Genomic DNA, 24,345 nt, shown 5'->3' on the forward strand with positions numbered 1-24,345 from the left:
ATAATAAGCCAGATGAAAGAAATGCTGTGTGGGTGGCCTCACAGCACGTCATGCCAGAAAGTATCTGAGCAGTCTAGAATCCCATTTCTACTTCTAATGCCCTTTGGTTCTTCCTGCTCTTACTTCTCTCAACCTAACATGGATTCTATCTTTAAAGAGATTACAGTTTGGCAAGACTGCAAGCCCCGGTGTGCAGCATTCTAAGATTCAGAAGACTACTCGTGGACCCTGTCCATGATTCTTTCTACCTGACTAGCTCCAGAGAGTTTCTTGGGGGAATCTGAGGTCTCCCCAAACCTTGCCAGAAGTCTGCTAGGGCAAAACTACTCTCAGAATAATAAGATTTTATTTATTTTTTTATTTTTTCTCTTTCTCATGCCTTTGTACGTGGGCAGTGGAGTTTAACGGACGCTATAATGAAGGATACAGAAACAGAGTCATTGCAGAAGCAAATATGAATCAAATTACTGTTGATTAAGCCAGGTTTGCAGTGTGTAAAGCAATGGTATTCTTCTCAATATATATATATATATATATATATATACTTTTTTTTTTTACTTTGGACATACAGTCAATTTTCTTAAAGTATGTTAGGTGTGCTATCCTTTAATGAGTTTATTAGTATTTTAAAACAAATTGTTTCACGCATACAGCTGCAATTTCTCATTTTAATTTCTCATGTGGTTAACATTGATGGCTATATCCATCTTTTTTAAGAGAGCAAGGTTTCCTGACAACAAATTGTGTAAAAACAACTGACATAAAGCATCTATGTGTAGATGCAAACTGTTTGAGTCATTATCACTTTCCCCCTTTTTATTGAAGTATAATTAACATACTGTTATATTCGTCTCAGGTGTACAATATAATGATTCAATAATTCTACACATTGCTTGGTATTCATCGAGATAAGTATACTCTTAATCTCCTCTCTGTATTTCACTCATCCCCTTTGTTCTGTGTAATTAAGAGTCTGGCTTTTTTTGTTTGTTTGTTTACTCATCTCTTTTTTGTTTATTTTGTTTCCTAATTTTCACAAATGAGTGAAATATGGTACTTGTCTTTCTCTGGCAGATCCATTCTGCTTAGGATAGTACACTCTAGGTCCATCTAGGTTGTTGCAAATGACAAAGTCTCATTCTTTTTTATGGCTGCGTAATATTCCATTGTGTTTATGTATCGCATCTTCCTTCTCCATTTATCTATAGATGGGCCCTTGGATTATTGTGAATATCTTGGATATTGTAAATAATTCTGCAAAAAAAACCACAGAGGCACATATATCTTTTCAAATTAGAGTTTTCATTTTGTCTGGGCAAATATCCAGTAGTAGGGTGACCTGGTAATTTTTTGTTTACTATTTTGAAGAAACTTCCTATCATTTTCCTCAGTGGCTGCACCAGTTTGTATTCCCACCAACGTGAGGCATCCCTCTTTCTCCACCTCCTTGCCAACACTTGCTATTTCTTGTGATTTTGATTTTAGCCATTCTGACAGGTGTTTTAATGTGTTGGCTATTATCCCATTTCTAACATTTGCAGACACTGAGAATCTAGAGATCTGCCTCTCAAAGGGTGAATCTGAAGTATTTATTACTTCCTAAACAGGTAAACGATACCCTGCCACTCATCTGGAACTTTAAATGATAAGACCATCTCTTAACTACTATCTCTTATGCACAGATTCCTTGTTGGGTTTCCGACCCAGTTCCTTGATTTCACAGTTACCTGAGAATTGCTTGTAAGAAACCCTCTGCACCTTGGTCTCAAGTTCCCATCCAACTTCTTTCCAACACCACAAAAGCAGAAAGTGGCTGTTGTCACAAGAAAAGCAATAAACTCAGCTGACCCCCACCCCCTCACATCTTCTGAAAAATACTCTTGGCTTTCACAATATATGGTGATTTCAGGGATGTCTTTAATGTCAAATACAGGAATAGAAGAAGTACACTCTTGTTACCAAAGATTGCTGTGTTATAGCATCTTGTTGAAATCTCAAAACAATTCTATAAAGCTACTTTTTTTTTATTCCCTAGTTTAAGAGAAAATAAACTATGAAAACTATGAAGCTCTGAAAGGCGAAATAACTTGGCTAAATTTTCTCTCCTAGTAAATGGTGAAATTAGACTTTGTGTCTAAGTCTGATTCATTCCCAAATTCACCTTCTTTCCATTTGCAAAGCTGTGATTAGATTCATAAATGAAACCAACTAATCAATGAGAAAATATCTCTCTAATAGCAGCTAAACAAATACTGTTTTGAATTAATACAGCGCATACAGGGTGTGTTGAATAATTCATTGTAAAGTGATTACACATATAACTACCATGGGGATCAAGAAATAGAATATTGCCAATAGCCAAAAAGCTTTGCATACGCCTGACCTCAGTCACAAGACTTTTCTTCAGAATAATGGCTACCCTGCCTGTTTTTTTCATGATCGTATTATTTCTTATCTTTATAATTTCATCATCTGTGGAACTATATTAAACGTGTTTATATTTTGCTTTTTTCACTTACTATCATTTTTCATTGACACTGTTCAATTCTATGTTTATGAATAAACTGCAGCTTATTCTATTTAAGTGTTGGTGGACACTAAATTCTATAACATTTCCAGCTATTAGAAGAATATTGCTAAAAAATGTGTATTTCCATATTTTGCTATGAATATGTGTCCTGTTGCACAACTTCCTGAGTTTACCTAGGACTGTGGTTCTCAAACATTTTGGTCTGTGCACCCCTTACCAATTTAAAAATTATTAACAGCCTTGGGGCGCCTGGGTGGCGCAGTCGGTTACGCGTCCGACTTCAGCCAGGTCACGATCTCGCGGTCCGTGAGTTCGAGCCCCGCGTCGGGCTCTGGGCTGATGGCTCAGAGCCTGGAGCCTGTTTCCGATTCTGTGTCTCCCTCTCTCTCTGCCCCTCCGCCGTTCATGCTCTGTCTCTCTCTGTCCCAAAAATAAATAAAAAACGTTGAAAAAAAAATTTAAAAATTATTAACAGCCTCAAAGAGTTTCTTTTTAGGTAGGTTGCATCAACATTTGCATATTATAAATGAAAAAAAAGATAATTTAAAATATTAAAATATCAATCCACTTAAAATAACAATAATGCATTCATTATATGTTGGTCTGCTATAATTATATTTTGCAGAAGAACAACAAAATTATTGAGAAAAATGAAGTTGCTTTACACTTTTGCAAATCTCTTTACTGTTTGGCGTAATAGAAGACAAGTATATTCTTCTATCTACTTCTGACTTAAATGTGTTACAGTATAATATTTGGTGGAAAGGAAAGAAACCGGGTTCTTCACAGGTATGTAGCTGGGAAATGTAGAACTATCATAATATTTTTTTTCAGAAAATTATGGATACTACTAAACTCAGCAAGTGGCAAATTCTTAAAATTTGGTTGCAGTGTAGGATTAGAGAATATTTTACTGTCTGTCACATTAAAGTCCATTGATCTTTCTGGAAATTTGAATGGACTTTTTACCCATTTATGGTCTTGTAATGTCATAACTCGGTCATTTGGAAAATATTGATTCGTCAAGTTATGTACATATTCCAAATGGAATCATTTACTGGAAAATATATTTTCAAAAAAAATCAAATTTGTTAGTACCCCTATTTATTTCCTAACAAAAGTCTTTAAGTGTAGGGGATTATCAAACTCATTATGACAGACACATGTATTTAAAAATTCTAAGTATCACTTGAAAGGTCTCATTTTATCATGACAACAAATACCGTTAAAGGCTTTCTTTGAAATGATAACCTCACTGTTTTAAGTTTTATGAAATATCTACTAGCACATTAATTTGCATATCAGTCATCCTTGCAAGTTAAAGTAATGTTCCCTAAAAAAGTGGCTGGTTCAGCTTGCAACTCAAATGATTCCATCTGGCACATAAGACATTAAAGGGACATAGGTAAAAGCTGAGATTTAATGAAATCAACTGTTTATTTATGCTAACGTTCGTTAGCATATAGTGCAACAATGATTTCAGGGGTAGATTCCTTAATGTCCCTCACCTGTTTAGCCCATCCCCCCTCCCATAACCCCTCCAGTAACCCTCTGTTTGTTCTCCATATTTATGAGTCTCTTCTGTGTTGTCCCCCTCCCTGTTTTTATATTATTTTTGTTTCCCTTCCCTTATGTTCATCTGTTCTGTGTCTTAAAGTCCTCATATGAGTGAAGTCATACAATTTTTGTCTTTCTCTGACTGACTAATTTCGCTTAGCATAATACCCTCTAGTTCCATCCACGTAGTTGCAAATGGCAAGATTTCATTCTTTTTGATTGCCGAGTAATACTCCACTGTATATATATGCCACATCTTCTTTATCCATTCATCCATCGATGGAAATTTGGGCTCTTTGCATACTTTGGCTATTGTTGATAGTGCTGCTATAAACATGGGGGTGCATGTGTCCCTTCGAAACAGCACACCTGTATCCCTTGGGTAAATTTAGTAGTGCAATTGCTGGGTCTTAGGGTGGTTCTGTTTTTAATTTTTTGAGGAACCTCCATACTGTTTTCCAGAGTGGCTGCACCAGTTTGCATTCCCACCAGCAGTGCAAAAGAGATCCCCATTCTCCACATCCTCGTCAACATCTGTTGTTGCCTCAGTTGTTCATGTTAGCCATTCTGACAGCTGTGGGGTGGTATCTCATTATGGTTTTGATTTGTATTTCCCTAATGATGAGTGATGTTGAACATTTTTTCATGCGTCAGGTGGCCATCTGGATGTCTTCCTTGGGGAAGTGTCTACCATTTTTTTTTTTAATCTTGGAAATTCCAAGTAAAATAGGCATTTTTTTCCCCAACTACGCTGTGGAGGTAATTAATACACTTATTATTGGTGATGCTGCCTTCCTTTTTGCTCAAGTGCCAGTTGTGTTAATTACACTGATTTTGCACCATCAAAGCAAATGTCAACATGGGAAAAAAAAAAAAAAGCAAAATTAAACATCTTAGTTCTATTGTGAAAATAGCTCTGAAATTCCCATTGGGGACACTCATGGGGTTCAGAGACCACACAATGAGAACACGTGCTTTAGGACATACACTTTTAATTATCCTAGATGTTAAATAGGGAATGTCTGATTTCAGATGTACAAAATTGTGCCAAACTGAGTCTTTCAAAGTGATTATATCCCAGTTTATATTAACTTTGTCATCCACGTTTGTGATTATTATAACATAATAAGCTCTAACCAGATGGTTTTGTGGGTTCAAAGAAAAGCATCCATTTATATTTTTGAGAAGTGTTGCCAAGCTATCATGCAAAATTACATTTCCAATGTAAAGTTTTATCAATAGCTTAGAAAAGACTGATTCTCCACCTCCTCTCCAATAATATATATAATTAATCTTTTTTGAAAAAAATGTTCTATTAAATAAGCAAAGAAGACCCTGATTTTCATTGTTTTAACTTGTATTGCCTTGATTGATGTAGGGATGGAACAATTTATCTCACGTGGTCCATTGTGTTTTGTTTTGTTTTTCTGTGAATTGAACGACCATATCCCTTGCTGATTTTTCCCCTCTTGGGTTGCATTTTTTCTCTTACTAATTTCTAAAGCCTTTTAAAATATTATGGATGTTAATACTTTTCACGGTTTTTTCCTTTCTCCCAATTTTTAAAAAAATTTTAAAATTTATTTTTCTTTACTTTTTTGATGCATCTATTTAAATGTCAGTTAATATACCGTGCAATATTGGTTTCAGGAGTAGAATTCAGTGATTCATCACTTACATGCCACATCCAGTGCTCATCACAAGCACCCTTCTGAGTACCCATCCCCCATCTGGTCCATCTTCCACCCACCTCCGTTGTGTGTGTGTGTGTGTGTGTGTGTGTGTGTGTGTGTATGTGTGTGATATATATATATATATATATATATATATATATATATATATATACCACACACACACACATATATAATATTCCTTGATTTGTTTTTTCTGGTGCGTCATCATTGGTATATAGAAATGCAACAGATTTCTGCACGTCAATTTTATATCCTGCAACTTTGCTGAATTTATATTAGTTCTAGCAAGTGTTTTGGTGGAGTCTTTGGGGTTTTCTACATAGAATATCATGTATCTGCAAACAGTGAATGACTTCTTCCTTGCTGATTTGTATGCCTTTCATTTCTTTCTGTTGTATGATTGCTGAGGCTAAGACTTCCGGTACTATGTTAGATAACAATGGTGAGCGTGGATATCCTTATCTTGTTCCTGACCATAGAGGGAAAGACTCTCAGTTTTTCCCCATTGGGGATGATATTAGCTGTTAGTTGTGGGTCTTTCACATATGGCCTTTATGATGTTGACATATGTTCCATATATTCTTACTTTGTTGAGGGTTTTTATCAAGAATGAATGCTGCATTTTGTCAAATGCTTTTTCTGCATATATGGTTCTTATCCTTTCTTTTATTAATGTGGTGTATCATGTTGATTGATTTGTGAATATTGAACCAGCCCTGTAGCCCAGGAGTAAATCACAATTGATCATGGTGAATAATTCTCTTAATATACTGTTGAATTTGATTGCTACTATCTTGTTAAGAATTTTTGCATCCAGTTTCACCAGGGATATTTGCCTGTAATTCTCCTTTTTAGTGGAGTCTTTGGTTTTGGAGTCAAGGTAATGCTGGCTTCATAGAATGAGTCTGGAAGCTTTCCTTCCATTTCTAGTTTTTTGGAACAGCTTGAGAAGAATAGGTATTAACTCTGCTTTAAATGTCTGGGAGAATTCTCCTGTGAAGCTATTTGGCCCAGGACTCTTGTTTGTTGGGAGATTTTTTGATAACCGATCCCATTTCTCTGCTGGTTTTGCGTCTGTTCCAATTTTCTTTCTTCCTGTTCCACTTTTGGTAGTGTATGAGTGTTTAGGAATTGGTCCATTTCTTTCAGATTGCCCAGTTTGTTGACATATAATTTTTCATAGTTTCCTCTTCTAATTGTTTGTATTTCTGTGATGTTGGTTGTGATCTCTCCTCTTTCATTTGTGACTTTATCTATTTGAGTCTTTTTTCTTTTTTGGTAAGTCTGGCTAGGGGTTTATCTGTTGATCTGTTCTACTGTTGTTGTTATTGTTTTTTTAATTGTTGTTGTTTCTTTATTGTTCATTTCTTCTCTAATCTTTATTATTCCCCTTCTGCTGGCTTTAGGCTTTATTTGCTCTTCCTTTTCTAACTCCTTTAGGTGTAAGGTTAGGTTGTGTATTTGGGACCTTTCTTGCTTCTTGAGATAGGCTTAAATTGCTATATAGTTTCGTCTTAGGACTGCCTTTGCTGCATCCCAAAGGGTTTGGACTGTCGTGTTTTCACTTTCATTTATTTCCATGTATTTTTAAAAATGTTCTTCTTTAGTTTCTTGGTTAACCCATTCATTCTTTAGTACGATGTTCTTTAGCTTCATGTGTTCGGGGTCTTTCCAAATTTTTCTTGTGGTTGACTTCAAGTTTCATAGCTTTGTGATCCAAAAACATGCATGGTATGATCTTGATCTTTTTGTACTTATTGAGAGACTGATTTTTGACCCAGTATGTGATCCATTCTGGAGAATGCTCCATGTGCACTGAAGAAGAATGTGTAGTCTGCTGCTTTAGGATGAAATGTTCTGAATACATCTGTTAAGTCCATTCACTCTAGTGTGTCATGCAAAGCCATTGTTTCCCTGTTGATTTGCTGCTTCAGTGATCTGTCCATGACTGTAATTGGGGTATGAAAGTCCTCTACTGTTACGACATTATTATCAATGAGTTTCTTTATCTTTGTGATTAATTGAATTCTGTGCTCCCAAGTTGTTAGATCTTTTTGATGGACAGACCCCTTATTTGTGATATAATGTCCTTCGTCATCTCTTAGTATAGTCTTTGGTTTAAAATCTAGGTTGTCTGACTTAAGGATGGCAAGTCCAGATTTACCCTATTCTTTTAAATGTATTCATAATTTCTTACTTCTAACATAATTTAAAAATGTCGGTAATTCTGCTATTTTTCTTCAGCATTTTCCTTGGCTTCAGAAAGTTCTGTTCATATTTAGATTAAAGACCATCCTCGAATTTTTGTCTAACACTGTCTGAAAATGACTTAGTACATTTGAAATGCTAATTCTGCATCTTCTTATATCAAGGAAGAAAGGAAACACAGGGAATAATTCGACGAATTGATAAAGACTATGAAAACACCAGTTGATTCGACAGCAAAGCCTGTTTCCTCTGGTGGAGAATGAGATTTAAAAATTAAGAAATAGAGGTTTGAGGCATGCTGAATGCTATGGTATCTTATCTTCTAGGCCTTTTAGGCTGGCAGTGCAGGAAAATATACTTTTAAAAATCATAATTTGATATTGACATTTGAAATTCAAATTTATTATCATAGCCTTTAAAAAATTTGTGATTTTATATTGTCTAGATTTTCTCTTCTAGTGAGACCTTTATTTCTAACATGAGTAACACATTTACTTATGTGCTTTACCCTTCAATGTAAGTAATTTATAATACTAATACTAATTAACTCTTGCCAGTAGACCTTCTGAGTTCAATTTAAGATTCTTTTTTCACTTTTTTTTAATTATTTTTGAAACATATCCTCTTCAAGTGGACGTTGCATTTTTTCCATTTCCTTGGAATTATTCTTTTCTCTGGGCAGGTATGTTGCCTATTTGATGCACCATTAGACTCATTTGTTTCTGTTTTGTTTTAGACTGTGCCGTTTTATATTTTTTGAGTGTGTCATTAATTTACAAGTTTTAAAAAGCAAAAATCTATGCAACTGGTATACATAATACTGTATCAAATGGTATATTCAGAGAAGTTATTTTTTAATGTTTATTTATTTTTGAGAGAGAAAGAAGAGAGAGAGCAAGCTGGGAAGAGGCAGAGAGAAAAGGAGACACAGAATCCAAAGCAGGGTCCAGTCTCTGAGCTGTCAGTACAAAGCCGGACGTGGGGATTGAACTCATAAACTGTGAGATCATGATCTGAGCCAAAGTTGGATGCTTAGCCGACTGAGCCACCCAGGTGCCCCCTGAGAAGTTTTGCTTCTATACCTTTTACTTCAATTCCATCTCCCTCCAAGTATGTAATCATATCCCTCAGTTTTTATAAAACCTTCATTACTTTTAGCAAAGGTAAGACCTAGATATGCCTATTTGTCTCATACAACTTGTCTCATAATTGAATAGTATCCTAAGTTTCCTTGGTTCTTTTGCTCATAGCTGAGTGCCCATTGATTGCCTCTGGGAATTTCCCGTGTTCTGTGTCGCTTTCCGGTAGAATTTTCTAACCCCCTAAAAGTAGGAGTCTGGCCCTATGATTTAAAACTTAATTTTAACCATCTCCATTGTAATTTGGTTTATTTGTCATAACGAGGAGCTTTTCTGAGTCCAAAATAGACACTAGATACCACTATACTTCCTTAAATTCTAACTTAAGATATAAATGTCTTCCTGACTCACGTGGATACTTTCAGTTTGAGTTCAGTTGGAACTTACAAATCAATATTCCTTGATTACAATGATCTAATCATGCATTAGAAAATATCCTCATTAGACTTTATAAGGACAAGTCCACATCCGTTATTGCTATAGCTTGCTCAGTTGCTTATACACACATCCATTTCTCATTTACTCTTTAAAACGTGTTTTCCCTCATTCAGTTGAAATAGACTTACTTTGGGCTGGGATATGTATATTGCTCTATTCAACTGTGTCAATTCTATGAAAATGTAAATGTCTTCCTGATTAGGAGAACTGTGTCCTATTCTCTTGCTGTTTTCACTGCAGACGCATTTAAAAATATTTTTGTGACCAGTGTGTGCCTCAAGGTGCGCCATACTCTAATACATTTTTGTAGAGCTCTTCCTCATTTGTAACTATTAAGAATTATCCTCAGAGGCTGGAAGATAGAGGATCAGAGTTCAGGCTGTCGATAGAGATTTCTTTTTTGTAGCTGTCTTTTGTTCAATTCAGCTTTTATTTATGAACAACTCTATATACTGCAAACTTGAAGCACTATCTTTTTTTTCTACAGACTAGAAAACGTTTGTAAAAAAATGGAGACAAATAAAATCTTTGTGGCAAGTTGCTTTCTCAGAGTCCTTTTGTACAAATTCCTGCAAGCAAGTATGCCCCAAAATATTTTTTAAATGTTTTTTAATGTTTATTTATTTTTGAAGGAGAGAGAGACAGAGCGTGAGTGGGGGAGGAGCAGAGAAAGAGAGGGAGACACAGAATCTGAAACAGCCTCCAGGCTCTGAGCTGTCAGCACAGAGCCTGACTTGGGGCTCGAACTCACAAACTGTGAGATCATGACCTGAGCCGAAGCTGGACGCTCAACTGACTGAGCCCCCCAGGTGCGCTGAGAAATAATATTCTAAGAATTAAAAAATACCGCTTAGAAAAAAAAAGTCTATTTTCAAAAGTTTGTGAAATGCTGTTGATTAACTCCAAGCAGTTTTCCAGGAAAGGTCTCTGTTTAACTTTGTTTAGCATTTCCTGCTTAAAACTCTGCAAGCAGAGTGCTTTCCTAGAAAACACCACTACTTAGATGCTGTATTTATTTATTTGAAATATACTTACTAAGTGTTACTATGTGCACATTCTCTACCAGTACTAGGGGAAAGTCAAAAGCAAACTGAAATGAGATTCATCTCTCAACCACACAGAACTTTCATTTCCTTCTTTCTCTTTTTTGTTATCTCCAAATGCAGACTTTTATCTATGTCAGTGTGATGTGTCATACGAGAACTAGTAATAAAAGCAATAATAAACATAAAAACAAGAAAGGGGACACTTTGACCTTAAAAATTCGTTAAAAATATTTAATTTATTAAAATTTGAATTATCTTACATTTGAAATTAATTTCAGGATTTTCATCAAGACAGAAATTGTCTTTCCTCAACTACACATATTAAAAAGCCATTTTGTTTAGCTGATCATGAAGTTCGGTTTTATAATGCTAATGTTACTTTTCCAAGGGCTGTATACATTTCCTCCAGCTTCTGTGAAATTAAATATTGGCTAAGAGTTGAAGGGATTCTTTTCCTTGGCTTCTGGAAATCAGATTTTCCTCTTCTGCATTGCAAGAGAAAAAATATTGAAATATTCAAAGATTCTCCATGCTTCAAAGCTTTGAAGAGGTGAGATATTCCAAGCTGGTAGCTGTGAATTACCATATCAAAAATATTCAAAAACAAATTGTAGAGTTACTTTCTTCTTTCCACCTAAAGATAAAGGAGATTGAAAGTAAAACTTAAATATTGTGATTTTTATCCATTATTATTGATATTTCTCATTATGACCCAGCTTTAGCCAGAGTTTCAAGAAAAGAAATGAAAGAAAAAAGAAATAATACTAGTGGAAGGATGGCTATGGATTTCATAGTTAGAACTCCATTATGCAGCAACGTATGCTTCCTTCCTCATACATAGATTGGTTGTCTTAAGCCTCTATTCTTTCTGAGTATCAAAATTGGTCTTTTCTAAGGACTTTCAATCAAATTCCGAGATTTCTCAGCTTTTGTAATCATTTAAGGATATCCTCCTCTCTTTGATGTCTCTGGTATTTAGCCACATGTTACCTCCAACTATAAGGGAAGTCTTACCCACTGCCTATTTGAGAGTTCTTAATCCTCTGCTACCTTACCTCTACCCATGGAAACCATCCTCTATGGTCCTTACATGTGGCACTAGTATCTATTGAAAGATACTGGAGTCCTTAGGATAATCCAACATCCCTCCTGATTCAATACCCCCTTGTCCAGACAACTCACCACGTAAACAGCCCTGCCTCAGCTAATCCCTAAGCTGAATTCCAAGGGAAGGAGTGTTTCAGTACCTTCCTGTATTAACTCATGACCACAAATAAGTGAGCTCTGCCTCATGGGATGAGACCTCTACATCGCCATCCCTACGCTATGTCTGTAATGCCATGAACAGGAGGGACAGCTCTTGAGTTTCCTTCTGTTGTCCCCATCCAGTAAGAACTTCTCACCCATTCCCAAACCCAAACACAGAGTGAGCTCTGCCATATCTTTCCTTGGAACTTACTACCAGTCATGACACAGGCCCAGAGACCTCTTTGCAGGCACATTGTATGCTCTCCTTGGCTTCTTCTCTAGCAGATACACTCATTTAGTTTAGAAAATTTGAGAGACAATAATTATGCTTCATCATATCATATCAGAGTGATTCTTAACTTATGGAACTTCACTGATATACCCATAGATTTAAGCTTCAAACGTTCATGTTTACTGCCTTTGTTTTCTGGGCACACACTTTACTCCCTATTCTGAGAGAAATGGTGACCTGGTGCTCCATGACCCGAGCTGGGTTACCTTGAGGGCAAACAGTGTCGGCAGAAGGAAAAAAAACAAGTGTTTACTGTCGCAAATTACCCACAAAATACAGCATGGTCTTCACAGTCATTAGAACTTGATATTGATGAATGCCACGTGTCATTCTGGACTTTTCTCTCTTTTCATGGTGATGTATTTGCTCTCAGCTCTAGATTCATTACATATAAAATAGTGAGATCGTTCCTATGCACTGTTTCCTCTTCTTCATGTCATTTAACCCTATCAAAAGCACGTGATGGTTGCAATCGCCCTCATTTTGGAGGATTTACAAAATAACTCAAATAAAGTGCTTTTGTTGGCACATGGCAGGAGGCATAGATGTTAACTATTCAAAAGATAATGAGAAACCAAACTTGACTGGAGGTCAACCTGACTCTTAAAGCACACTGATTTGGACAATGTCTATTTGCTTTGATAAATTCTAAGGGGATAGTATCTATTAAATTTATTTCCTGGGTCGAATTCTGTCTATAAGTGAGCTATAACTTGGTTTTTCTTTTTCATTCTGTCTTTGTTCCTTCTCTTAGGTGCTTGTGATTAAGGATTCATCAGTATTAATGTACAGAATCAAAGGGAAATTCTATTAGGAGTTATTATAGAACTTCTGCAATTTGTTCTGAGAAATTCATTTTTCCTAAGACTTTTTGGTGTGAAATAAACTTATTGCTATATTTTCAAAATATCTCCTTAAGCCTGAAACCATAGGAATTTCTTTGATAATCTGTAACAGAATTCCCTTATCCACCTGTGTTGAGACTCAGAAATATTTAGGCTTGGTTCATATGAGATACTCTAAACCCCAGAACAGTCTTTTTCTAGAGACTGAACCATTAACAGTGCTGTGGTCATATCATGGAAGAACTGAGTAGGATATTGGAGTAGAATTCAGGGAAGCTACCTTCTAACTAAATGTATCCAAAATGTCCTGAGTAGTGAAGGAGAGGTTGTTAGTATCTATAATCATGCATTAAATCAATGCCATGTGGTTTCCCAGCACACTTGAACGTTGGGTGGAAACCAAAGAGGGCTGGATGAAGTGACGCCGTCATTTGTGCGTTTAGAAGGAGATTCCATGCTTCCGGCGAAGGTTCTTTCCTGATTGCTGACACAGTCAGTACAATGTGTAGCAGAGAATCAGGAAATCCAGGTTATGAGAAGGGAGGAAGCCAACATTTTTTGATTGTTTCCTTTGGAACTAGCTCTAGTGTGGTAGGTTTGTGCGTGTTACCCCCGCTTTTTGTACTTTGGGAATGAATGGTCTCGAGGACAATACAGGATCTAAGAGAAAGCGAAAGCCATTGGTATTATTGTTGTTATATATGTGTTATCTCTCTCTCTGCTTGTCTCCTCTTAGAGGCAATGTCCTTACAGACCTTACTGAGCAGCTCTGTTTTTGCAGCCACCACCATCTATAGTGGGAAAAAAATAATTTCTTACTATCCTGGCATGACAATGTTGAAAGGATTGCATGGAAATAAAGTTAATTAGGCTGAGCCCCTTGTGCAGGTTCCTTGGTAATGATTTCATTAGAGTCCATACAAAAATTCTAGCAAGTAATCTTCCCAGTATGAATTCCCAGTGCAGAGTAAGTGTCTTTAAAACTGACAGCACTAAATGAAAACTATCAGCGAATCATCCCAGTTTCAAAGTTTCACTGAACTAAAGATATTGCTTTACTTCCTTTTCTTTTGTGGTCTCACGCACTAGCATAGACTGAATGTGACTGGCATGAGCCACACAATCCATCATACAAGATAGGTGGGCAGCTAGTGATGTTTCTAAATGTTTCAGTGTATGCATTATATGCCTATAGAAAAAAAAATTATTTGTTCAGATTTAAGACTTTTTTTGGATTCTAGTTTATTGTGAGACAACATTATTTGCTTGTCAGTTGCATAAGGATGATGTCAACTAATAACACTTTTTTTTTCTTTTTAGTTTGGGAGTGGAACAAGTAGGTAGGGAGCAGCTAAGGTATGTCTCAAGTCAGTTTCTAGTGAAGAAAATTAGATTCAGTGAAGGATATGGTTGAGCGCTGAATGGCTGATAGTTTAGTGACAGTTCTAGCTGTAAAAGTTCTGGTTATATAAATAACACTGCCTTGCTGCAGGTAGGAGAAGATGTTAAAAGAAGGCTAGCATTATGAAGAATATACCTCATTTCACTATTTCTCACTCTGCAGTTAGAAAAAAGAAAAGAACAGATGATAAAAATATAAGAAATGATCAGGCAAGAAGTTTCTGAAAGATTCGTCATTGAGTACCATGGTCCCGAGGTTTTCAAAAAACTAGACCGGTTCTTTAAAGATAATAGCAAAGTTCATAAATGGAGTATAAAGTACTAGAATCTTGGAAATATTATCAAGGCAATGACCTTATGGATGAAAACAATAAATAATACATATATTAGAGTTTCTGTGTGAAGCAAAAATTTGGTTAAAGTTAAAAAATATCTAAAATCTGAGATGCTTAGGCATTTAATTTATACTCTTATAATCTGAAAATCTTCATCCACCCATAAAAAAAAAAAAAAACATGACATAGAGATAGTTTGGGAGGGGTGCCTGGGTGGCTCAGTCAGTGAAGTGTTCAACCCTCGATTTTAGCTTAGGTCATGATCTCTTGGTTCGTGGAATCAAGCCTCACATCAGGTTCTAGGGCTGACGGCACAGAATCTACTTGGGATTTTCTCTCTCTCCCTCTCTCTTGACCCTTCTCCTACTTGTGCTCCTTCCTCCTCTCTCTCAAAATAAATAAATAAACATTAAAAAGAGAGAGAGAGAGAGAGAGAGAGAGAGAGAGAGAGAGAGAGAGATTGTGCCTTGGCACATAGGTAAGAGCCCAAATGACCTTGTCTGTCAAGAAAGGAGAATCAACAAGCAAACAGTTGGATGGGCATGATAGATATGAAAAATGCTATTTTATTGTTATAAGTGACTGAAGGGAATATTTGATGACTTCAGAAACATTGGTCTTAATTTTATATATGAAAAATAATTTAGAGTAACATATTCCATTGATAAATTTGATTTGGTTAGGATTACATTATGGTTTTTGGAGTTATCTTGTAAGAGACTAGTGGTAACTAAGATGTTCAAACTCCAAATTGCAAAATAAGGTAAACTGTTCTTGACATCAAATGTGTAAAAAATATATATGACCTATAAACAGAATGTGATATATCATAGATGCAAATTTAGGTGCATAAAATATATAAACAAAAATAAGTGAAATTGAATTACCTAATATGCGCTCATAGAGGGAGTTGTGATATCATAATTAATTGTATTTTATAATCTCTATCTAGCGAAAGAAGCAATGCATTAAGGTATTCTCGTATCACTGGGTTTTCCAGTTTAGAGAAGATTTTCTAGAGTATGAAATGTTTACGTATATTTTTATGTTTTCTCGTATATGAGTGTCTATTGATCTCTTTTACACCAAATAGTTGACCTGTCACATATGATCAGAAAATTACAATACTTTGAAATTAATTTATATTACCATAATAATGTGATTACATTAGGACTAACAACAGGTCATGTACTTCAATTACTCTTAATTTATTCTTGAAATGCAACTTTTCTAAAATGAGAGCATGTGATTTTTATTACATCCACTTTAATTTTTATGTACTGAGGTTGTCTAAAATATACAATAGCATGTCAACTAGTTGGTGTTCTCAACCATTATTTTCATGTCTGAATTATAATGAGCACATTTTGAAAATGAAAAGAACAAAGCACACATATTTCAATGTAATTCTTGGGGTGGAGTCTTACTTTAATACTTTAAGAAATGCACATGTTGTTCCAGAAATGAGGCTCAGCAAAGTCTTTAAAATGTGCTCTAGGAGAACATTTATAGCACACTATATTGGTTCACCATGCAGGGTGCAACAGAGATCACCGCCATGTCTGATTTTCTCATTTTTTATTAATATCTTGGCCGAAGAGTTAGAAACATATTTAAAAAACATGTCAGTGCTTTACAAATTGATAAGAGCCATGATATCACCCAGTCGTGGATTACGGAGAATTGATGTGCTCACCGTGGACCCAAGTGGCAAACGAAAATGGGAGAAGTCTCAACTTTTTCTGTGAAAATGCTCCCTACCACTTTCGGCAACATAACTTTAAAAAGGTTCGTGACTTTCAACTTTCATAAGCCTGATGAATCTGAGAATCTAAAGCCCTGTCAATTTGATCTTTGCTCCCGTATTTTCCCACAGGAACATTTGATTTTCTCTGCTGCTGTTTATTCTTTTGATAGTTTTGACCTGAGTAGGTTAATCAAAGGTTGCTTGAAGTGAACACTTCCCTCAAGGGGCAAGTCTTAATCCATTAGTGTGGCGGCAGAAGACGAGTCTGAGCCCAGAAGTCACCCCTTAGAGCAAAAGGCCTCCCTCATATTCGTCTGCTACATTTTTGCAGTAAACTGAATTTAACTTTTATATATATACACACAAATGGTAGGTTCCAGAAAGTGTATTGAACATGCCCCAAACAAGTTTAATCCTTGTTTCTGAAAATCCATTTTCCCCGTCTCCCCACTAATTCAAGTGATAAGGTTTTCATGTTATCCCACAATTTAGCAGAAGTCCACAAAGAAAAATAAATAAAACTCTGAATTAGAATCTACTTGCTAATAAATAGCAAACACCCCTATAGCTGTTCAGTTATAGCAGGACTTTGGAATTTTAAAAGAAACAAAAGAATTTCCAAGATACTATATAAAGTGACTATTTGATAAATGCGACTATTGTGAATGGTTGCTAGAAAAAATTCAGACACAAAAACTTTGATACTCAGTTTTTTAGGGGGAAGATTTTTCATTTATCTAAATGTACTACCTGAAATTATTCATTTCAAATGTTTAAATACTGACACCATTCAAATTCTCTTTATTTTGAAACCATACTGGGATCACTAAATTTGTAATTGTAATGGAGAAATATTCCATTTTTACTGAACATGATTTTTAATTTTTTAAATTAATTTAACTGACTGTGTGGCTCAGCCACTTAAGCGTCTGACTTTGGCTCAGGTCATGATCTCATGGTTCGTGAGCTCAAGCCCCACAATTAATTAATTAATTAATTAATTAATTATTTTAGAGCGAGCATGAGCAGGGGAGAGGGACACAGAGAGAGAGAGAGAGAGAGAGAGAGAGAATCCCAAGGAGGCTCATGTTCAGTATGGAGCCCAATGAGGGGCTTGATCCCAGACCCTGGCATCATGACCTGATTGGATATCAAGAGTGGGATGCTTAACTGACTGAGCCACTCAGGAACCCCACTGACCTTGATTTTTAACATCATATCTCTTATCAGTACAATTTCTGAGTGACAGTCACATGGCATTATTGTGTATGTGTGTGTTTGTGTGCATTTTGCTTTCTTTGTTCTTGTTTTTTTACTTTGGCATTTACTGTCTCTATGACCTTGAACAAGTGTTCCTTACTTGTTAAATTATGCAACAAGTTTAAAGTTATAATAGAATGTTTGAATTGTGAGTGACTATAACAGTCATCTAGACATTCTAGCAGATAATCCCTTGTAAAATTCTCCCTCATTTTCCCACGAATTCTTAACATCATAGCATTACCAGATATGTAATGCGTGTAATATAGAGACTTATTTGATACTTTGTTTGGAAGACTGAATAGAAACTAAGACAACCGTAAAGGCATTACCCTATTTTCCATTTAACACCAAAATAAATTGGAGATAACTAACTGGGTTGGATGTCTAAATAAGGAAAACAGAGAAACCCTAAGTCATTACTTTTTTTTTTTTTTCTGATACTTACATAGTCTGTCCAAAGTCCTGAAATGGAGAGAAATTTAAGATTGAGATTTATAGACTTATTATATGAAAAATTAAAACTTTATTTTTCAAAACTCTAAACAAATATAAAAGGGAAGATATCTAATTTTGTAGATATTGAAACACTAATATTAAAATTGTTATGGAAATAAAAATACCCAAGAATGGTCAATCTTAAAAAAGAAGAGATTTTTTAAATGTTTTTAAATGTTTACTTATTTTTGAGAGAGAGAGAGCGAGCACATGGGGTAAAGACAGAGAAAAAGAGAGAGAGAGAGAATCCCAAGCAGTCTCTGTGCTGACAACACAGAGACATAACCTGATGTGGGGCTCAAACTCATGAACCATAAGATCATGGCCTGAGATGAAGTCAGTTGACTGAGTCACCTGGATGCTCTTATACACCACTTACTGATACTTATCTGAAATTGAAAGGAGTTAGGCAACGAGGTATTGGTGCAGACTAAAGAAGTAGAAAAATGGAAAATATAAATTTTAGAAACACTCTTTCACCTGTATCTTTATTGCTGGGTAGACTGCTCTGTCCAGCCCATGGCCAGAAATCGCCAGAGGCTCTTACTCTCATCACAGGAAGACAATTTGAAGATGGACCAGTGGTTGAGTGGCACAGGCAAAGAGTTTATCAGAGAGAGAGAGAGGGTACACTTTAGAGATAGAAGAGTGGGTGAGCTCCAGGCAGACCTGGGCCTGGCGTTTAGGTCTCTGTCCTTTTTTTTTTTTTCAACGTATTTATTTTTGGGACAGAGAGAGACAGAGCATGAACGGGGGAGGGGCAGAGAGAGAGGGAGACACAGAAACGGAAACAGGCTCCAGGCTCTGAGCCATCAGCCCAGAGCCCGACGCGGGGCTCGAACTCACGGACCGCGAGATCGTGACCTGGCTGAAGTCGGACGCTTAACCGACTGCGCCATCCAGGCGCCCCTAGGTTTCTGTCTTTTATTGACAGTTGTTAACTAAGAGGGGAGGAGAGATTTATTACTTGTGGAGGGGATTTCTTTGGGGGTAGGTTTGCGCGCTTTTTTGTTTCTTACCTGGTCAGGGTCTCCGGCCTTCTTTGTCTTGGGCCTTTCTGGTTTGATCTGGCTGCTTATGGTCTAGTTTGTGGAATGCTGCCAGGGCAGTTGCTAACTTTCCTAACAACATGCCTTGACTTCCTCTCCGCTGGTCTCCAGGCATCCTGTGAAAGCCTAACTAATTGCCTACTCTAACACTTTTACCTAATCTATCAAATAACAACAACTACAAAACTATGGAGTTATCACAGCAATGCAGTGAGAGAGGATGGTCTTCTCAGTAAATATCCTGGACCAATTATATATCCATAAGAAAACTGGAGGTGAATTCTGACCCCCACTTGCCACCATACACAAAATCAATTTAAGATGGGTCACAGAACTAAATGTGAAAGTTTCAAGGCACAGAGTTGAAGACATTTGTAATACATACAATTGTCAAAACCCATATTCAGAATGTAGAACAACCTTTCCACATGACTAAGAAAAAAGCAGACAACCTAACAGGAAAAGAGACAATACTCATGCATCTGATAAACATGTGAACATGTTCAGTGGTACTAAATCCTCAAGGAAATGCCAATTAAAATCAGCAGTCATATGACTACATATTCATCTGAAGGCTAAACACTTACAGTTACCTAACAAGTGTTGGTGAGGATGTTGATAAATAAAACTTTATTCACTGCTGGTGGGAGTTTAAATTGACACAACTAGGGGCGCCTGGGTGGCCCAGTCGGTTAAGCATCCAACTTCAGCTCAGGTCATGAACTCACGGTTCCGGAGTTTGAGTCCCGGGTCGGGCTCTGTGCTGACAGCTCGGAGCCTGGAGCCTGCTTCGGATTCTGCGTCTCCCTCTCTCTCTGCCCCTCCTCTGTTCCCACTCTGTCTCTCTGTATCTCAAAAACAAGTAAACATTAAATTCTTTTTTTAATTGAGCCAACTACCTTGGGAAACTGTTGTATAGCATCTCCTAACATTGAATATGCACATATATTCTTTAAACCAGAAATCGCATTCCTAGGCACACGCCCTAAGAAAACGCACACACATATTCATCAGAAAACATGCGCAGAAATCAAAATAGCATCACTGTGACAGCCAGACACTGGAAACAGCTCTAATGCATTCAAGATACCTCCAATACACCCTCAACTATGATGTCTATTTTTACATATCTACTTTGCCCACACAGAGCAGGATTGTATGTGCCCCATCAAACACTTAGCGTTTTGCCCCCAAACTTCCTTCACCTTCCCTGGTCTTACTTCTTATCTAGACCACAAAGTCTTGTTCTTTCAATACCTCACAAAAAATGTACCGGAATACATTCTGAGCGGTATCACATCTATTTAAAGTCCTTTCTTTCAATGTGAGGCTTTGTTCCACATTGCAGTACTCAAAGCAAGTCTCATAGAGGGACCTTCTTATACAGATCCTTTGTAGTAGAAACAAACACTCTTGCTTAGTGATTTCTTAAGGAGATATCTGGTTTATTGTTCGCCAAACATTTAGAGGGACTGAAAGCCTGGCCGGCCAGTTCTTCATATTCAAAATGGAGACAATGCAGGAGCGCAACATTGTTTTTTTTTTTGTTTGCTTGTTTGTTTGTTTGTTTGTTTGTTTTGTAGACTTAATTTACCAGAGAAAGCAGATAACCAGCACATAGGCACTTTTAAAAGTAAGAGCATATTTGAACATGGTTTGATGGAAATTACTTCTTCCTTAAATTAATTTCATGCTCATAATTTACACATTTTTTTCTATTGAAATAGTTATCTATATGAATGAGATCTACGCACACTAAGTATCTTAAAAACATTTGCATGACACTGCAGATATCTTCCCAATGAATATGTGTATGCATGTGTTCACGTGTGATTATTGCTTTGCTCATTCTTTTAGTTTTTCCTTGTCTATGTTGTCCTAACTTAGTTATGAAGTAGCTTAGTTTAAATGCTTGGTCTCTCAACTGTCTAGGCAATGGTTTTGCAATTCTTGGTGGCAGCCACATAATGAGCAGACAAATCAGACTAAGCTGGTATGTTTCCTACTATTTAATAAGAAACATCACGATAGGGAGACAGAAAAGCTAGCAAAGAAGAAAACCCTTTCGTTTGGATCCGTCATTTAATCGGAAAAAATGTCTCCACTCATTTTGTGTGGCCTAACTGCATTAATCAGTCTTTGTTGCTTTTCTGCATAGCATCAGCCTCAGAGAACTAATTGCAGCATTAATGGATATGGGGACTGCTTAACAGGGTAGCTTCATTCACCAGATAGCATCTGTGGCCGTGAGTTGCAAGAGAGAGTGAGCAGGGAAATTGGAAGGGGGCAAGGGAAGGCAATGCCTGTCGTCTCTGCCCTGTGCCACTGTCAAATCTAAGAGGCATAAAAATCTGCAGAGCTTAGCGCTAGTGAGCATGACCAGATGTGATTCCCTCAGATGGCACCCGTGCCCGGCTGGCTAATTGCCTTGACCCAGGTCACCATGTGAGTATGAGCTACAATGGAAAGATACAATTTCCAACCCCACAATCAATGGGCTTTTAAAACTTCTGTATGTGTTTGTTTGTTTCCACAAGATCACTCTAAAAGTAATTCAACTGTCCTGGGAGGCAAAAAAAAAAAAAAAAAGAGAGAGAGAGAGAGAGAGAGAGAAATTCGAGTAACTATCCCACGTTGTCTACTGTTTTTAGGCTGAAATTTTTATCCCCTGCAAAACACCAGAACACTCGTTTTCATAAATTGCCTATTATATTTTTGTGATCATTTTGCATTTCTTCATTACCACTCTATTTACAGGTATTTAATTTAAAAAAGGAAGTATTAAATCACCTTTAGTCGGCATTTCTGTTTATCATAATAATGACAAAAAGACACTTCTTATCAGCATCTGTAAGGTCACATGATTGAAATATTTCGTATCGGATTTCCACTTTTTGTGTAAAGAAAAATTAGTATTTAAAAAATTATTACTTTAGAGGCACCTGGGTGGCTCAGTCAGTTGGGCATCCAACTTCAGCTCAGGTCATGACCTCACAGTTCGTGGGTTCGAGCCCAGCATCAGACTCTGTGCTGACAGCTCAGAGCCTGGAGCCTGCTTCAGATTGTGTCTCCCTCTCTCTGCCCCTCCCCCACTCCCTCTCTCTCTATCTCTCTCTCTCAAAAATAAATAAACATTGAATTAAAAAAATAATAAAATAATATTACTTTAAATCGTCCAATTTGTAATCCCTAACCCTTGATTTGCAAAATCTCAGAATAATACCATAGGATATTAAAACAAAACAAAACAAAACCAAAAAACTTTCCAAAAAAAAAAAAAATAGTCCCTCATGATTTTTAACACACAAATCCTGCCAAGAACAATGACAGCATAATGCCCTAATCACGACCCTCTCAGGTCGAGGTCACAAAAATCCTGAAAATGACACCTGTAGCTGCAAAGCCATTTTTTCAGCTTTTTTTTTTTTTTGGCTTCATGATCTACGTTGTGCTAAACTTTTCCTGAAACTTAACATTCCTGAATTTCATCTTGAATTCAAACTCTCCCAGCTCCTAACTGCTACAAGGAGACATTTTGAAATCTGTCTATAAAGCAGGCCAAATGGACCGTGTTAACCTTAACAAATAAAGCTGCCAGCTCTTGTTTTATCAGCAGATTGAGTTTATTCAAGACAACCCGATAATTTTAACCCAGGACAAGCACGCTACAGCAAAAGCATAAGCAAGTCCACAGGACAAAGGGGAGGAGCCCTCTTTTACAGAGGAAAGGGGGGAGTAGGGAGAGGCTTTGTAAACAACATGTCCATTGGAGAAAACGGGGAGTTTGAGCTGTAGCAGCTTCTCACTGGCTGAGTTGTAACTGCCTCTTATTGGCTGGGCTGTTGCCAGGGTGAAGAGAAAGGCTTCCCTCCTCCCTCTGGGATTTGCAAGCTGGGTAGAACATGAGAGCTCTCCCAGGTGGCTTTCCAACTTTATTCCAAATGACGTTTCTTTTTATTAATTTTCAAAACTACTAGTCGGAAAACACACCTTCTTTCCTCAAATCACCACCGGGCTGGTGGTGGTATGAAATGAGCTGCATGTATCTCCCTGCTCAGAGTCCGACAATCCAAACGTGTCCAGGCAGAGCCAAACAGGTCCAGGGATGCCTTTTTGCCCTTTTGTGCACTGAAATGGCCCCCAGCGTTCACACACAGTAGAAAGAGAAGGGCCTTTAAATTTTAAGGGACATTTTTTTTCGCTCAGAGAATGGACACTTACTTATTAGACATTTTTGGGTTTTGAGGCAGCTTCCACATCACAGTGAGCTAGTATTTGGGATCTGGAAGCTTCCTCCCTGGGATGAATCCTCATTGCACATTCCACCACTTGCTATGCGGTGTGCTCCTCTGTGAAATGGAGATAAAAATAAGACCCGGTTAAGAGGAATACGTAGTGAAGTCCCAGGGTCTGGGAGGATGGTCCTGGATTGTTCTGTGGAAGCCTTGTTGATTGATGTGTCTGAAGAGAGACCGGAAGGTGGAAGGAACGACATGGCAGATGGCGGCACCTAGAGTGGCTACAATGAGCAAAAGTACAAAGTATATCAGCAGTAAAGCTTTCAACACCTCCCTTATTTTTTAATGTTTATTTATTTATTTTGAGAGAAGTGGAGAGAGAGAATCCCAAGCAGGCTCTGCTGAGTCAACATGGAACCCCATGTGGGGGAAGGGAAGGGAGGTTGGGGCGTTGTGGAGGTTGGGGCGTTGTTGAACCCATGAACCATGAGATCGTGACCTGAACCAAACCAAGAAGCAGACACTTGGCCACCTGAGCCACCCAGGCTCCCCTCAACAACTCCCTTATTATAAATAAGACAAAATAATGACACCTAGAAAGATTAATTAACTTTCATTAGCCAAATGAGGGCATATTAGGATGTTGACTTACCAAAGTCCTTTCAATGATAGAGTGGTAATTTATTTTTTTATTATATAGAGACCGACACCTTTTTGTCTGGGACTGGATTAGAATATTCCAGGTAGGTGTAATGTTGGGCCATGCTTTCCAACTGTAGTATATACCTGATGTATCTTCCTGAAGTGCCCACTGCATTCG

This window comes from Lynx rufus, unplaced genomic scaffold (assembly GCF_022079265.1).
Source record: "Lynx rufus isolate CCGP_SWC_20201006 ecotype Redwood Valley unplaced genomic scaffold, mLynRuf1.p SCAF_4, whole genome shotgun sequence".
NCBI classification, from domain to species: domain Eukaryota; kingdom Metazoa; phylum Chordata; class Mammalia; order Carnivora; family Felidae; genus Lynx; species Lynx rufus.